Raw genomic sequence first — 18,864 nt, forward strand, 5'->3', positions numbered from 1 at the left:
AAGGAGTTCTGTCTACTCTCTTGATAGTTAAGTCACAAGAATATATAGCGCAAATATTATGTTTGGATGCATCTGTAAAGATAGTTGGTCCTTTAAGAGGAACTTTAGAAACCTTTTCTTCAGGAATCCATCACCAATTATGTAATAGTCTGGTTATCTTTAATGGAGACCCGTGTGTAAAATTTGGAGCCATGGCTAATAAAATTTGCCACTCTGGGATGGTTTCACAGCACACATTAATTTGTGCGTTAGTATAAAAGGTCTATATCTTATCAGGTCTTAGCCCAGATAATTGTAGTGCTTGCTTAATGGCGTTTGATAAAATTCTAGCCACAAGCACTGGGTAAGGAGTAAGGCTTTGTTCTGGTTGTGCTGGGAGGTTCACCCACTCTATCACACTGTCTCCTTGATGAAGGACTGCTGTGAGTGCCTCTTGTGTAAGAAAACCTGATATTTCCAAGGGTTTTTGAGTGACTCTTTCAACCACATTGGATAAAGCCAGTTCAACTTTTCTCAAAGCCTCTTGAGCTTCTTTTGTAAGCTGGCATGGTAAATTTAAAGCACTGTCTCCCCTTAAAATGTCATATAATGGTTGCAATTGATAGGTAGTCAAGCCTAACATTGAACACATCCATTGGATATCTCCTATCAATTTCTGGAAGTCATTTAAGGTGTTTAGCTTCTCTGTTCTTAAGGAAAGTTTTTGTACTATAAGCACCTAAGGGTATATTTCATATTCTAAATATTAAAAACGAGTATGTCTTTGAATTTTTTCTGGAGCTATGTGCAATTTGTAGTTCCTTAGTGTTTCTATGATCTTTTGTAGATATGCTTCTAACATTTGTTCCTCAGGTGCACATCCCAATATGTCATTCATATAATGCAATAACATTACTTTTGGAAATGCTTTTCTTACTGGAGTAAGAGCAGCAGCAACATACATTTGACACATAGTAGGGCTGTTTTTCATTTCCTGTGGCAAAATTGTCCATTCATATCTTTTATAAGGCTCAGCTAAGTTAATGCTGGGCACTGAAAAGGCAAATCTTTTCATATCCTTCTTATCTAGAGGGATAGAATAGAAACAATCCTTAATGTCTATAACCCAAAGAGGTCATTCTCTAGGCAATTGAGTAGGAGATGGAAGTCTAGGCTGAAGACTTCCCATAGTTTCCGTCTGTTCATTTACCTTACTTAAATCAGTCAACATCCTCCATTTTCCAGATTTCCTTCTTACAACAAATACTTGGGAATTCCAAGGACTTAGAGAAGGTTGTAAGTGTCCTTGGTCAAGTTGCTCCTGTACTATTATAATAAGGCCTGAATTTTATTTCTATCTAAGGGCCACTGTTCTATCCACACTGGTGTATCAGTTTTCCATTGGATAGGAACAGGTGAAAGTGTTGGCAGGCCTTTAATAGCAGCCCTGCCTAAAAAACCGAAGTACTCATTTTTAATCCTAATTGTTGTAAAATGTCTCTTCCCCACATATTGATGGGAATTTTTTCAACTATAAAAGGAGTAAAAACTCCTGTTTCACCTTCAAATACCCATCTTAAAGGGGTAGCACTAACTTCAGCTGCTATTGATTCTCCTACACCAGACATGTAGGTGTCTGCCTTAATCTTTGGCCAGTGACTAGGCTAGTTGGCACCTCTAATGACTGTGTGATCTGCATCAGCTGTCACAGCTGTTGTCCAGTAAATTCTTGGATTTTGTTGCTTAGAGTCAGAATCTGGGCAACTATCACCAGATTGCTTATTAGGCATCTGTATCAGTAAACCTGGTGCTACTATTTCTCCTGGTTGATAAGTAACACATTGTCTACCTGTATTAGTGACTGGGAAGTTATCTACACATTTCCCAGTTTCCCACAGTGTATGGATGGATACTGTTTTGTAAGTACACTTAGGAGGTGAAATGGTCAAGCCTACTGTGCCTGGAGGCAAGGGATCCATAGGCTGGAGAGGAACAGATTTCACCTCTCTAGGGGGTATCTCAGTTGTCCCAGCTGCATACAACTCTATTCTCGCTAATTGTAATACCTTTTTCCCATTAGATGACTTCCTGGTTGATTGGTCATGTCTGGGTACTGAACTTCTAGGCATTCATCGGCTGCCATCATGCCCCAAGTATTTTTTGCCTTGGGCTCTGGGGCTGGGCCCCTCATCCCATTTCCCATCAGTCTACATCCTGATGCCCAATGGAACACTCTGTTGCATTTTGGTCATGAGGTATTGGGTCTTGTTCTCCCACCCTGTTTTCTCACTCTGTCTCTATGCCAACATTGAGCTTTCAGATGCCCTACTTTGCCACATTGAAAGCATTGGCGAGTCTCTCTGGAAGTCCCTTGCCAAAAGGGACCCTGTCTTGTTGGGATCTTGGGAAGTCTGCATCATAGCCTGGCTATAAAAGGTATTTGTGCCCACTGTGGCACAGTGTCTTATGATCTCCTCTAAAGGAGCATCTTTGTGTAGTCCTAGTATAATCCTGCAAACCTCATTAGCATTTTCTTTAGCAAGTTGCCTTATCTTAATTTTTGTTACTGCATTTTCACCATTAGTTCGTATGACAGCTATCTGCAAATGTCCCACAAAATCAGCAAAGGGTTCATTTGGCCCTTGTGCAATTTTTGTGAAGGCTTCACTCTTGTCATTTTTACCGGGGAGAAAAGCCCATGCTTTGATAGTAGCAGCAGCAATTTGCTCATAAGCTGCTATGGGGTAATTAATCTGTACTGAAATTTCTACATAAGAACCTACACCTGTTAGTTGGTCACAGGTGATGGAAATATTAACTCCACTTTGACTATTTTGTTGGGCTTGTATCCTACAGAGATCACTATATTCAGAAAGTCACAACAAATTTTGTCCAGGTTCTAAGCATGTCCTTGCTATATATTTCCAGTCCCTAGGGTTAAGACTTCATAAGCCAAATTCTGTAATAATATCTTAACATAAGCTGATGTAGCCCCATGAAGAGTACAAGCCTTTTTCAGGTCTTTGAGGATTTCCATATCAAAAGAAGTGTATCTTCTACTTTCTTGACCTGAAGAGTTAAATTGTTGAATCACAAGATGCATTCAGATTTTCAAATTAGCTAAATCCTGCCCTTCTTCTGTGGCTTTAAGTAGTGCTTTTTGCAATCTAGTCATAGGAGGGGGTGATTGCTAGAGGGGAGGTGCTGGTGGTATCACTGCCCCTCCCAATGCTCCTCCTCCCTCCAACCTGGAAGATGAAGTTGATGGGGGCGTATGAAGGATCTGCTCCATAGGTGGAGTTGAAGCTGCCTTATGAGAGGGAGAATCACCACATACTTGAACCCCACTTAAGTCCTCATGCCTTATGGTGATATTGCCATTAATCTGTCCTTTGCCTTCCTCTTTTTCCTCACACTTCCTCATCTAGCTGTTCTTAAAACGTTTATTTATTTATTTTTATAACTTGCAGGATTCTTTAAGGCCAATTGTATTATGTTGTATATTTAGAATGCTTCTGTGGAAATTGAATGAGGACCTCTATCATTGTAGTATTCACATAGTTGATCTCCTACCAGCTTCCAATTATCTAGCTCTATTTCTTCTTCCTTTAAGAACCAAGGGGATGTGGGTTCTAATGTACCCAAGAGTCCAGCAATCTGCAACCAAGTTATAATTAAGCATTGTCCCTTGACCAACTTAAGTATGCTTTCTATAGCACCCCCTCAGGGTGGGGCTGGGGGAGAATCTTTTCCTAATATCTACCCCATTTCAGCTAGAAAAGGTTACTAATTTAGCCCTTAACAAAGTAAGTTCCCTGTTTGTCAATTAAAATACTCACCCTATTTCCTGGTCACCAGGGGACTTCACCAGTGAAATTAGGGTCCTTGGTCCTGTGTTGGGCACCAAATGTGAAGACTGAGTTAGCACCCTGGATGCCTTAGAATCAGCTGGAGTCAGGATAAGCAAAAGTCCTTTGTTGTTATTCTTAGTCTTTAGGAATAGAAGTGAAGGGAATGGACGTGCAGGATCTCTGTGACCTCTCCTCTTTGTCTCTCGCCCAGAAGTGACACTGGCTAGTCTCTCTGCACCCCCTAGTCCCTCCCACAGTTCTCTGAATACACCAAACGATTGGGCCAGCACAGAATAGTGGGAAGGGCCATTTTCTAAGCACATGCTAATAGAGTATTGGCCAAACGGTAATTAACCTTAAGTGCTCAGTTGTCCGACTCAGTGCATTAACTCAAGAGTTTCAGACCTTTACAGGTACCCATTCCAATTCTGGACAGTTATAATTATTAGGAAGTCTTTCTTTACATGAAACTTAAATCTGCCCAGTTGCAGCTTCTACCCATTTCCTTCCAGGGTCAAGCAGAATAAAGTTAATCTCTCTTCCCCATAACCACTATTATTAAGTAATAGAATTATAGGATGCTGTACCTAGAAGGGATTGTAGAGACCATCTAATCCAAACCCATTATTATATTTGTGTGAATATGTGTATAGACAATATTTAGATAAGGAGGGGGAGTGAGGGGGAAAGTAAGGCCCAGAGAAGTGGATTGATCTGTCCAAGTCACACAGCAAACAAAACAGTCCAGATTGTACATGAAGGCTCATGTCTCCATCTACTATACTATGCTCATTATCTTATTAATGTGTATGGGCCAGCCTGACTAACAATCCAGCAGTCCTGCTTTCTGGATCCCCTAATCATTCTAGCAGAAGCACTGAGGCCATCAGTTCATGTTTGACTCAGCTATTCCCCACTGCAGAAAAGATCCCAAGGGAGTCTCCCACAAGCTGTTCAAGTTGCCCCTTCTTCCACACCTAGCACCATAACGCTTTATTCTCTCTACTACACTGACAATAGTACTGACAGGGTGCAGTCACAAGCTGGCTTTGTGGCTTTGTTTCCCTTCCAGGCAGTCCAGTGTGCACTGCCTGGTCCCAGGGTACTTGGTTAGAGGATACAACCTTACTTGCAAGGGGCTGTTGTGAAGAAATGGACTTGGCTCTTCTCAGCAATGTGATGATTCAAGACAATTCCAATAGACTTAGTGTAGAAAATACTATCCACATCCAGGGAGAGAACTATGGAGACTGAATGTGGATTTTCACCTTTCTTTGTTTGTTTACTTGCTTTTTTTCTCATGATTTTATCCCTTTTGGCCTGATTTTTCTTGTATAACAGGACAAATATGGCAATATGTTTAAAAGGATTGCACATATTCAACCTATATCAGATTGCTTGCTGTCTTGGGGAGGAGAGGAGATAAAGGAGGAAGGGAGAAAAATTTGGAACACAAAGCCTTGCAAAAATGAATGTTGAAAACTATCTGTACATGAATTTGAAAAACTAAAATACTATTAATGTAGCATTTTCTGATAACATCCTTAACTCTTGTACTTTCTAAAGCAGTTCACATTCACCATGACTCTGTCCATTGCCCTTTGAATAAAGATATTCATCTTTAGTTTTTCAAAAAGAGTCATGGTATCGGTCTTATTGCCATCCAGCACCACCAGTAAATGCTTGTCTTAAAAAAGACGGGCCTAATTTATTATGGGAAGTTTGGGGTCAGGAAAAGTACATTGCAATTTCCTGAAAAAAAAAAAAAATCAAGCCTGTTCTTTTCTCTTTTTCAGGCCTCGTCCCCAGCTCTTTGTACATCAAGATTGTCTTTCTCATATAAACAAGTGGTATATTTCTTTTACATACTCTGCAATCCACTGAAGAAATGCCATTTCTCAAATTTAGTTATATTCTTTGAATTCTCCCCTTCTCATTTCAGCATCCTGGGTTCTATGGCTTTTTAAGACTCAACTAAAGTCTTATGTTCTACATGAAGCTTTTTTCAGTCCTCCTTTAATCTTGATTCCTCCCCTCTGAGCCTAGTTTTAATTTATCCTGTCTCATTCATACATGATTATTTTCATGTTGTCTCCCTCATAGAGTATGAACTCCTTGAAAGCAGGAACTGCTTATTTTTTGTGGGGACAGGAATCCTTTCTTTGTATAGAGGCTGATATAGGTTAGATCTCTTGCCCAGAATCACATAGCTAATAAATGGCTGAAGTAAGATTGGAATTCAGGTCTTCCTGACTGCAGGTCTAGCAATCTTACCCACTAAGCTACCTTCAAGACTGTCAAGAAGACTCTTCTTTCAAGGACAATTCCAATAGATTTTGTGTTCTTTCTACTTTCAATAGTATTTTATCTTTCCAAATACATGTAAAGATAATTTTCAATATTAATTTTTGTAAAACTTGTGTTCCAATTTTTTTCCCTTACTCTTCTACCTCTCCCTTCTCCAAGACAGTAAGAAATCTGAGTTTAAATATGTGCAGTTATTTTAAACATATCTCTATATTTGTCATGTTATGCCAAAAAATCACATCAAAAGGGTTAAAAAAACCACATTTTCCAATAGACTTTGGATGGAAAATGTCCTTAACATCTAGAGAAAGAACTATGGATAGTAAATGTGGATTAAAGCATATTATTTTGCACCTTTTTATTTTGTTTTGTTTTTCTTTCTTATGGCTTTTCCCTTTTATCCAGATTTTTCTTTCCCAAAATGACTCCTTTGGAAATATGTTAAAAATTTATTCTACATACAATAACTTATATCAGATTGCTTGCCCTCTTGGGGAGGAGAGAAATGGAACTCAAAATCTTACAAAAATGAATTTGAAAACCATCTTTACTTGTAATTGGAAAAATAATATATACCATCAAAATAAAATTAAAAAAAAGAAGACTTTCTTAAGCTCAGCCTTTATAGTATGGCCAGCCTGATGAAAAAGAAGAGATTTTTGAAAAATCACATTAGAAAGGAGATTTTTTTCTCTGTAGAATGGAGAATAAAGGCAACTAGTGGCACAGTGGAAAAAGCACTAGCCCTGCAGTCAGGAGAGTCTGACTTTAAACCTGCCCTCAGACACTCACTACTTTGTGACTCTGAGCAAGTTACTTAAACCCAAGTGCTTCCAGAAAAAAGAAACAAAAGAATGGAGAACGATGCAGTCTTAGATTGCATTGCCTGACCCTCCATAGCTATAAGAGCTCACTATTGGCTTGGAGATATGAAGAGCCTTATGCTTCGAAAGAATGGCAAAGGGGGTCATATTCTAGCATTCTTCTCCATCACCTTGGTGCCCCAAATAGCCATACTATGTTAGATCTTTCAGTAAACCTCACTATATAAATTGTGCATGAGACAAAGCTTTCCCTTTTTAGTGGCTTGGTTATAATGTTTATGTAGCACAACATCTATTTAGAAACATTGGTGGTAAATATTGGGGAATGAATAGGAGAAACTAATTGCCTCTCCAGGCTCTGAATGTAGGCTCTCAAATCTAGGACAAACATAGAATGTCAGAGTTGGACTGCAACTTACATAGAGCATGCAGTATGAGAGCTGGAGGTGCCTTAGTATACAGAACACAGAATGTCAGAACTCGAGAAGGGGAAAGGAATGCTTTGAGAAAATAGAACATACAACTGTTAAAACAGGAAGAGTCCTTCAAGACCACCCTTTCCCCTTATTTTTCTGAGAATATCATTACAATGATTTGGAAATTCAGAGGAGGTAGAGATAATTTCCAGGTTGGAGAATCAAAAATGCTTCCTAGAGGAGGTGGAATTTCATGTGGACCTTATGGAAAAAACTTCTATTACTGTCTATATCTTGGTTGTATATAGTTGCATGCTGTGTTCCTTATTAGTTTTATATGTTAACTAAGTGTAGAATAAATAGGAATCAAGAAGAGGAGGACATTCCACATAGGAGAAACAGTGTGAATAAAGGCAGGAAGAATATGATTTTGAAAAGTTAGCTTTATTTTCCTTTTTTCATTCCCCTTCCTTCTGTTTCTTAAAAGAACCCTCATGAGTGCAATGATAATAGGAATATGGTCTATACTTGTGATTTCAATGGGATAGGGAACTCCTGTGTTAGTAACTTACCACTATCAATGTAGATTCACACCTTTTATGGAATTTATAGTTTCAAGAGAGTTAACTAGAATATTGAGAAGTTAAATGTCTTACAAGACTTGAACACAGGTTTCTTGACTTTCTATTGACTAAATTGTGCTGCCTTTTATAACAATAGTTCAAGTTAAAAAAAATCAACTTTTTCAGACATTTTTTCATTGTCTCATGAGGCTGGGTATGGAAGTAATTATTATCCTCATTATACAGAGGAGGAAACTGAAGGGAATCAGTTTGTCCAAGGTGACTCAAGTTGTGAAAGCAATCTGGAAATTAACCTTTAACTCAGTGTTCTTTCCATTACATCAGAAAGCTCACCTCTTCAGCTGTGGCTTAGTTTTGTATGGGAATATTGTAGAGAGGACTGAACATGGGTTAATGAGGCTACAATGGACTCTACAGTGTCTCAATATGCATCATTCAAATAGTGAGTAAATTGTTGTCTTCTGGATGCTTTCCCTCCCAGAGTTTATTTCACCAAGGAAGAATAAGTCAACATCTGGCATTTGCTGAGCAAAAAGACAAACCCTTGTGTTTTATCTTTGCCTGGAGCAGCTTGTGTTAGGGGTAGATGGGTAAGTGGTGGAGTTGTTGCTCTGGCAGGGAGGGGTAGGGAGAGGAGAGCAGGAACTGGAGCATCAGAGATAAGAGTCTGGGATATGATGCTTATCTTTTGCTCAGAGGAAGCCTGGTGGCTTCTTGGTGACTTGGTGGATTTCCTACCATAGGATAAGGTTTGAGGCCATGATAAAAAGAGGTGTGTGTGTGTGTGTGTGTGTGTGTGTGTGTGTGTGTGTGTGTGTGAGTGTGTGTGTGTGTGTGTGTGAGTGTGTGTTGCCCTTCTTACAGTCAGCCTGGCACATGGTTAGTTGCTCCTGTACTCAGGACACCAGTTCCCTTCTGGGACCTCAAGAGCTCGATGCTTCCCCTATTTCCCAAAATCCGGTGCCTTGTCAGGACAATAGTCAGGAAGGAAAAATTGGTGAGAACTCTGAGCATGATTCCTTTTTTCATAGCATTCATAGAGCACAATTCTAAGTACTGGAGATACAAATGAAAAAATGAAATCATCCCTGCTCTCAAGGGATTTATATTCTAGTGGGGAAGACAAAGATCTTAATTTACAGCTGGGACAACTGAAGTCCAGAGAGGGGAAGGAACTTGTCTAGATTACCTAGTGAGTCAATAGTAGAGCTGAGATGATCCTCAATAAGAAAAACAGTATAGCAGCATGAAAAGAATATTGAATTTGATGTCAGAAGTTATGGATTCAAATTAAGATGAGCTGTGTGATACTGGGCAAGAAGCTTCCTCTTTCTAGGTATTGATTTTCTTCTTTGTAAAGTAAAAGTATTGAGTTGGATGATTTTTAAGGTTTCCTTCCAGCTCTGATATTCTATAATCCATCATAACAATAACAGCATAGTAAGATTTATGAAGAGCTTCTTATCAGTTCTATGAGATAAAGTGAGTACTATTCCATTTTCCAGAAGGAGAAACTGATGCTCCAATGACTTACAAGCAAATTTAATCAATGAATCATCAATCACCAAGTGCCTACTGTTGACCAGAAATAATTTTGAACAAAAATGTAATTGTCTCTTCTTTCAAGGAATGTGAATTATAATGGGGAAGAAAAAGTTGTCTTGATTGGAATTTTAGAGATTAAGGGGAATGGGATCATGCCTGAAATATGACTCTATGCCTTATACAGAAGTAAAATGAGATTTAAAGAAAAGTGAGACAAATATTCTGGATTAAGTTTAGCAGGATGCATTTTAAATGGGTGTGAAGGAATGAACAAAGCTTAGTCAAACATTGAAGATACCAAAGTCATCCACTGCATCCAGAACTATGGCCATTTGTCTTGACTTTTGTCTTCCATTGGATTTTGATGACTCGTTTGGAAAAGAGTAAAGCTGATAATTTTGCACAATCCTACCTCACTTAAATTGAATTCATGTGCAAGTCAAGACATCATCCTGTGATGGCATTGGCTAACTTTGGAAAATAAAGGACAAGCAGTAATGTGTATTCCTGGTGCTTAGTACAATTTGTGGCTAATAAATCCTTAATATATGCCCACTTATTTGAGTAATAATATTACATAACATTCATATACCATAACTTATTCAGCCATTCTCCAATTGATGGGCATCCAGTTTCTTGCACTTACAAAAAGGACTGCCACAAACATTTTTGCACATTTAGGTCCTTTTCCCTTTTTATGATCTCTTTGGGATACAGTCCCAGTAGATGCTGGATCAAAGGATATGCACATTTTGATAGCCCTTTGAGAATAGTTCCAAATTGCTCTCTAGAATGGTTGGATCATTTTACAACTCCACCAGCAATGTATTAATGTGCTGGTTTTCTCACCTTCCCTTCAACATTTATTATTCTCTTTTCCTGTCATCTTAGCCAATCTGAGAGATGTGTAGTGATACTTAAGAATTGTCTTAATTTGCATTTCTCTGATCAATAATGATTTAGAGCATTTTTTCATTTGACTAGAAATGGTATTAATTTCTTCATCTGAAAATTATCTGTCCATATTTTTTGATTATTTATCAATTGGAGAAAGACTTGTCTAAAATCTTACTTTCAAAAAACCTTTCCCAGTCTTCCCTTAATGCTAGTGTGTTTCCTGTGAGATGATCTCCAATATTTCCTGTAGATAACTTTTTTTTTATGTAGTTGTTTGAATATTGTCTCTCTCATTACACTGAGCTCCTTGAGAGCAAGGGCTTTATTTATTTATTTTTTATTGTTGTTGTTGTTGTTACTTACTCAGTACTTATCACAGTTCTTGGCATATAGTAGGTACTTAATAAATGCTTATTGACTGACTTATTGACCTTTCATATTCATCAGAATTGCTTATGTGTGTACCCAGAACTTCATCATTTAGAGCATCACTTTTGGGATAAGATTTTCTGAGAATTTTTGATTATGGGATCCCTTTGAAAGATGTCAAAATCACTGTGATTTTGAGACTATCAATGATCTCTGAAAGAACTTGGAAATTTTGTGAGATGCCATAGACCTGGATATGGGCAAAGATTACATTCATATCAATCTCTCAGACTAGGGAAGTGAGAGCACCCTTATCCTCTACAATTCCTGCAGATGCTAGCCTATACCTTGAATATTGTGATCATTTCAGAGCACCACAATATGGATATCATTCTGCATATTTAATCTTTCATTTCTCTGTCAGGAGTTGGTTAGCTTTCTTTGTCATTGGTCCCCTGGAATAATGGTAAGTCATTGCATTGATCAGAATTCTTAAGTCTTTCAAGCTTTACAATGTTGTTAGAATATAAACATTCTGTTGGTTCTGCTCACTTCACTTTGTAGTTCATACAAGTCTTTCTGGGTTCCACTGAAACTGTGTTTCATAATTTCTTATGGCTTTCTATTGCATTTATGTGCCATAATAAGTTTAGCCATTCTCCTCATTGATGAGTATCTCATTAGTTTTGGGTGTTTTTTGCTACCCCAAAAGATGCTACTATAAATTTTTTTATATTTATGGGTACTCTTTCTCTATCTTTAATCCAAGAGAATAATTTATATAATAACAATATTGTAAAGACAAAAATGTAAAAGATTTATGAACAATGTGGTGATCAACCACAATTACCAAGGACAGATATTGTAGTATGTTCTCCATATCCTGACAAAGAGGTGGTAGGCTCAAGGTACCAAAAGGTATGCTTATTTTTTGGATGTGATCAGTGTAGAAATCTTTTAGCTTGATAAAGATTGATATAACATCTTTTATATGGATTTTGTTTGTTTACATTTCAATGAGAGGGAAGTAGAAGGGAAAAGGAAGAGGGAGAGGTAGGGTTAGGGTTGTCAAAAATGAAAAGATAGAAAAGAGGATCTTTAAAAGTAAAGAAGAAATAGAAAACATGAAGCTTTCTTTTTACTTGTATTTATATCCTTAGTGCTCAATACAGCACTTGACATATAGCAAGCACCTAAGAAATGATTGCTGCCTTGTAACCTCATTGAAGAATTTTAAAAATTTACAGAAGAGAATGAAGGGAAGACCAGAAGGAACTTCAGAAAATAAGAACAGTTTTACAATTTATGTGGTGAACTTGTTATATACTTAAAAATAAAATTACACTGTATGCAATAGAATTTCACAGCTTCATATATGTTCCTCTTTTTATGTTCTACCAGGTATATGGAAATGCTCCTTTCCTTTGGTGTTTATTACATTAGGAATATTAAAAAATCCCAATAATACATTGGAATTTAATGGACTAGAGAGAAAGAATGAAGAAGAGAAAATCAAGAATGATTCCAAAGCTGGGAACTAGTTGAATAAAAAAGATGGTAGAATCCTCAACAGAAATATAAAAAATGTGGAAGTGGAATGAACTTAGAGAGAATGACAATAGTTCTATATTAGATATGTTGAGATACTTACAAGACATCCAAGTAAAAATGCTCAGCAGACCCCTGATGAAGTTGAATTAACACTTAGTGTTAAGGGATATGTTAATTCTCCAAGAGCCTCCACTGCTCTTGGATCATAATATCTGAAGGAGTTGCAAGGCAATCTTTGCTGACACAGGTGTTGCAGGCTGGGAATGAGATAGATTGGAAGCAGAGGGAAAAGGAGAGAGGTCAGACAACACAATCGCCTGTCAGTATCCTTGTATCATCCTCTCACAGGAGGAGATGCATTCTGGGTTGGATCTACAGCAGCCACTATCAGGTGGCTCCTGTGTATTCCAACAATTTAGGACTGGATAGTTAGATATGGGGATCATTTGCATAGAGATGATAAATGAGAACACTAAGAAAGAAAAAGATAGAAGAAAGTTGGGTTAAAATAGATCCCTGAAATAATTACACACATAGCTAGGAAGAATATAGGTATTGTTGCCATTTTGTTTTTCCCTTCTCTCCTCCCTCTTTCCTTCTGTTCTGTTCTCTCCTCTCTCTGTGTTTATCTCTCCATGACTATAAATAATCAGTAGAAATTGCATTGTTGGGCAGATTTTCACTTGATGTAAAGAAAAATTTGCTAATAATGAGAGCTAAGAAAAGCAAAATGAATTGCTTGCCTCTGGAGGTTTTCAAGAAGATTCTGAAGTTTCAGGTCGAATTTGGAACTTTATTCCTTTGGAAATCTCTTTAGACTGTGATTCTACATTTGCAAAATCCAAAAATCTGTATTTGATGAAAGTATATTTTCCTAAAATAAAATAAATCTTGCTTTTGTAAACTTGGAAGCAAATCTCACTCATTTTACAAATGAGGAAATTGAACATCAAAGAAGGGAAGGAACTCTGTGAAGGTCATAGAGTTTGCAAAATGACAGAGTCAGGGCAGGACCATCTATTGAATAGAGGCATGGAATGCCAGATTAAGATTAGGAAGAGGTCTGGTTGGAAGACCTATAAAAGCAGGTTGTTTTCCAGGCAGTAGGACCCAAGGCTATCTGCTGTAAAGGACAGGAGGAATCAGTAGATGTCACTATAGAACCACTATCTGTTATTTTTGAAAACAATGGAAGTGAGGATAAATGCCGGAGTGTGGAAAAGAACAGATCTTAGAATCCTTAACTCTTAGAGTTTGAAGAGACCTAAGAGGTCACAGATTCAAGTTCATATCTGAATAGAAATTGCCTCTACATTTCCAGCAAATGTTTTGCTTGAAGCATTGCAGTGATGAAGAACTCACTACTTCTCAGGGCAGACTATTCCATTTGTGGAAGTTCTTATGAGAGTGTGAACCATCCAAAGTTGGAACTAATTAAGCCAGATTCATCAACTTTCCTTCTGGGATAAAGTAATAGACTCTCTAGATCTAAAGCAAATGGAGTCACCAGCTCTCTTGATTTCAGCAAGGCCTATAAATATTAAATCACCCAGTTATGAAAGCATGATTTTGAGCTTGGTACAGATAGGTGATTGAGCTAATTTTGTTTCTGTTTAAAATTCATGTCTCTTTGTATATATGTGTGAGTGCAATGTATGTGGTAATGGCCACCTTAAAGGTGGAAGGGCCAGCCCTCAGCAAAAAGGATAGGGAACTTAATTTTTCAGGATCTTTCTCCCTTTTGTTGAATACCTTTGGGTACCCAGGAGTATAATTTTCCCAAAACTCTGTGGAGAAGTCACATCATACAGGAAAATCTATTTCTGTAGTGTGTGTGTGTATACATGTGAATTATTTCTTTCTTTTTTTTTTTTTTTCCTGAGGCTGGGGTTAAGTAACTTACCCAGGGTCACACAGCTAGGAAGTGTTAAGTGTCTGAGATCAGATTTGAACTCGGGTCCTCCTGAATTCAGGGCTGGTGCTCTATCCACTGAGCCACCTAGCTGCCCCTTATGTGTGAATTATTACACATCACAAATATCTTAATATTTGTGATAATATTAATATCAATTAATATTGGTGAAGTGTTTACCCTAAAATCTCTTTGATAACCCCTTTCTTCCAGAGAGACTCCTTGTGAAGGAATGACTCCACTCTAACTATTGATGGATACAAACTTGCCAGGGGGCAAGCTAATGTAAGAACTGATCCTTGGGAAACCTTATCAGAGGTGGTAGTGATTATAATGCCAGTTTAAGATGTTAGAAGGGGAGCAGCTAGATATGCATTGGATAGAGTCCAGAAGACCTGAGTTCAAATGTGATCTGGGACACACTTCCTAGCTGTATGATCCTGGGCAAGTCACTTAATCCCAATTGTCTACCAAAAAAAGAGTTTAAAAGGATATTAGAAGGAATCAAAAGAGGTGGGCTAGAAGAAAGATACATGAGTTTTCTTCCAAGATATGTTACTATGGCAGTGGCCCAGGGTGGGCTACCATAAGGTAAGACCATACTGATAGATTGCAATGAAGCTAATTTCAGGAAAGCTATACTAGCCACTGATGTAGGAATTAATAACATTTTGTGACAAGACTCCTGAGTTATGCAAATTGCATGCTATCCCTAGGCTAGCCATCTCTTCATTTTCCCCTAGCTGTACTCCTCTGTACTTTGGTTACTCTCCCTTTCTCCCTTTCCAGCTTCTTTTTGAATATTGTTTTACCTCATTAAAATGTAAGCTTCTTGAAGGGAGAATCGATCTTTTGCCAATTTTTCTATTTCCAGAACTTAACACACTATCTGGAACATAATAGATGTTTAATAATTGTTTATTGATTGATGAACTTTAATCCTTTTTTTTTCTTTTGATCTTTTTTGTAAGATTCCACTTCTGTTTGAGGTATATTAAAGGAAAGGCAAGAAGGGTGTACACTGTAGCCTCCTGTAAACTCATGGCATCTGAAGAGATCAAAAGGACTTAGTATGAGTGGATGGATAACCAAGCTCCTTAGAGATAAAGAAATATCTTTGGGTCCCCCAATAAGGCTAGAACACATGGTCTTTCCATCTGACACATGCTTATAAGATTTAGAAATGTAAGGGGCCTGAATAACCAATCCTTTTATTTTTGATATATTTTTATTGATATCTTCTGTTTCTTATATCATCATAATGATCTCCAATATCTTCTCTTTCCCTACATTAGAAAACCATTCCATATAAAAATAGAATTTTTAAGGGAAAAAAATGAGTACAACTGATAGATACATTGAAAAAGCTTAAAAATATGTGCAATGTGTAGCATTTGTGGACCTCCCACCTCCACAAAGGGATTGTCTTTTCATATTTCTTTGAGTCATGTCTGATCTTTATAATTTCTATTACATTCACTTTCAATTTTTTGATGTGTAGTTCTTTCCATTTCTGTAGTAATTATGAATATTGTTTTCTTGGCTCCATTTGCTTTGCTCTATTTCAGTTTATCCAAATCTTTCTGTTGCACTTATCATTTCTTATAGCACAGTAATATTTCATTACATTCATGTACCAACATTTATTGATCACTTCATCAATTAGTGGATAACTGCTTTGTTTTCAGTTTTTTGATATCATAAAAAGTACTGCTATAAATATTTTGATGTGTATATATATATATATATATATTCTTCTTATTGATAGCTTCCTTGGGGTATAAACCCAGTAATGGAGTACCTGGTTCAAAGAAGATAGACATCTCAGTCACTTTATTTGCACAAATTTCAATTTTTTTTCAAAATGTGTGTACCATTTTATAGCTTCACCAATAATGTCTTAGTGTGTCTGTCATTTTTTGGTCATCTTTGTTAATTTGTAGGATGTGATATTGAACTTTTGAGGTTTTTATTTGCATTTTTATAATATTAGTGGTTTGGAACATTTTTTCATGAGACTTAATATTTTGCAGTTCTTTTGAGAACTGTCTGCTCATATCCTTTGGCCATTTATCTATTAGGGAATGGCTTAAATATTATACGTCTTTATGAATTGTTTATATAGCACAGATACCAAATCCTTGTCAGAGAAATCTGATACAAGGATTCCCTCCCCCCATTCAACCATTTTTCCTACATGCAATAATGTTGTTTGTGTAGAAGAAACTTTTCAGTTTCATATAATCAAAATCATCTCTTCTGTCTTTTGTAATTTCCTCTATTTCTTGGTAGGAGAGCTAGATGGCACAAAGGGTAAAGTGCCAGGTCTGGAGTCAGGAAGACTCATCTTCATGAGTTCAAATCAGATCTCAGACAATTACTTGCTATGTTACCATGGGCAAAGCATTTAACCCTGTTTGTCTCGAGTTCCTCATCTGTGAAATGAATTGGAGAGGGAAATGGTAAACCACTCCAGTATCTCTGCCAAGAAAGCCACACATGGAGTTATGAAGAGTTTACATGATTGAAAATGACTGAATAACAACTATTTATTATTTGGTTAAGAATACCTTCTTTCTACCTTTAGGAAACTGAAGTTCAGAAAGGGGGAAGGACTTGCTTGTCTTCTTCAAGTACAAATGAATAAAAAAGCACATATTAAGTACCTACCATATTTCAATTGTACATAATAATAAGGATATAAATAGAAAAAGTGAGGCATTTCTTGTTCTCAAGGAACTCACTCTAAGTTAGGGAGAAGGCAACACATAAGAGAAAGTTCAACAAGAGGGTAGATAAGTTCCAGAGGTTCTAAGCTTTTATAAGCATTGTGGTTAGCAAGGCCAAGAGTTCCTTAGTTATGGCAGTAGGTCAGATGACAATTCCAGGAGTTTTTAGGACTTTGAAGTTCAGCAGATGGCAAGGTTTGGTGATCTTCCATCTCCCTGGAAAAAATAGAATTCATGATTTTCATTTCATCCTAGCCATGTGAGTACTCAAGGAGCCCAGAAAGTTCTAGGAAGCCCCAAATGAATGAGGGGGCAATTAAGTGATCAGTGGCAAGAACTAAAATTTGATTCCAGATCTCTAAGTTCCGAGTTACCATCTCTTGGCTGATTGTTTCTAAAAAGTATAGAAACCTATATTTATATAGAATCTCAAATTTACAAAGTGCTTTTCATATGTTTAAGTCCTACAACAGTCTTTTGAAGTAGTTATTATAGGTATTACTATCATGCTTATTTTTACAGATGAGTAAACTGTAGATTAGAAAGGTTAAGTGAATTGATTATGGCTATACCAGTGCTAGAGGCGTGGTATGAACTCAGGGCTTGTGTGCTATTTATGAAACCCTACTCCTACTCTAGAAACTCAGGCTCAAAAAAAATTCCTAACTAAGATGGAGCCTCTTAATTCTTAGGCTAGTGTTTTAGCTATAAAACCACATGTTTGGTATGAGGAAAGGAGGGATACAGGTATTACTGATTCCCTCACTGAAAGCTTTTGGAATGGTTTTGGGCATAGTGGTATCTTCAGATGTTCAGACAGTTGTAGATCTTTAGACCCTGAGATTAGCATAGCCGAATGATACCCTTTTAACAATCAGAGAGGTCCCCAGAAGGCATAGTTATCTGGGCAGGTTTAGAGCTTTGAAGTTAAAAGGGCTCTCAAAGGTCTATAGTAGTCAGAACTAGCTTTGCCTTGGAGAGCTATCCCAGGTCCTGAACTACTCATCTTCTATATCTCTGTGGTCCATGGCCCAGAATCTTTTTATGTTTTCCAGCCTACAATTTTTTCTCACACTAAATGCCACCCACATTTTTTGACTCTTGATTCTCGACTCCAGCTGTAAGACTGGGTGTCAGGATTCTGGGTCCTAGTTCTGGCTATGTCATTATGTAATTGTAGGAAAGTCACTTTTCTATTTGATGCAAGTTACTCTTCTGTAAAATGAGAAAGGACTGATATGAAGGGGAAGATTCAGAGAACAATGACCAGGATGGAGAGATGCTTGGATAACTACTCTTGGAAGGAACTATTGAAGGAATGAGGGCTTTTTTTAACTTGGAGGAGAGACTTGGAGAAAAGCATGCTTCAAGTATTTGTAGAGATGTCAAATAGAAAAAGGATTAGATTTGTTCTGCTTGGCTTTAGAGTGAAGAACTGAGAGAAATAAGTAGAAATTGCAGTGACACAGATTTTGGCATTTTCTAACAATTAGAGCTGAACAAAGGTAGAATTAGTTACCTTGAGAGGTAATAAGAAACAATGTAGTATAATAGAAAGGGTACTGGATTTGGACCCAGACAAGACTTTGAACCTCTTTTCTTTTTTTTTATTTAAATTTTTTTAAAAGTATTTTTTTTCCAAATATATGCAAATATAGTTTTCAATATTCACCTTTGCAAAACCTTGTGTTCCAAATTTCTCTCTTCCTTACCCCCAATCTCTCTTCTTAGGACAGTAAGCAATCTAACATAGCTTAATCATTGAACTCCACTTCTGAAACTTTATATCTATGTAACTCTGAGTAACAGTTTCATCTTCTGGAAAATAGCAGTCCTAATAATCATAGTTGCCTACCTAAAAAAGTTAGGATGAAATGTAAAAATATTTTAATATAACTAC

This window comes from Sminthopsis crassicaudata, chromosome 3 (genome assembly GCF_048593235.1).
Source record: "Sminthopsis crassicaudata isolate SCR6 chromosome 3, ASM4859323v1, whole genome shotgun sequence".
In the NCBI taxonomy this organism is placed as follows: domain Eukaryota; kingdom Metazoa; phylum Chordata; class Mammalia; order Dasyuromorphia; family Dasyuridae; genus Sminthopsis; species Sminthopsis crassicaudata.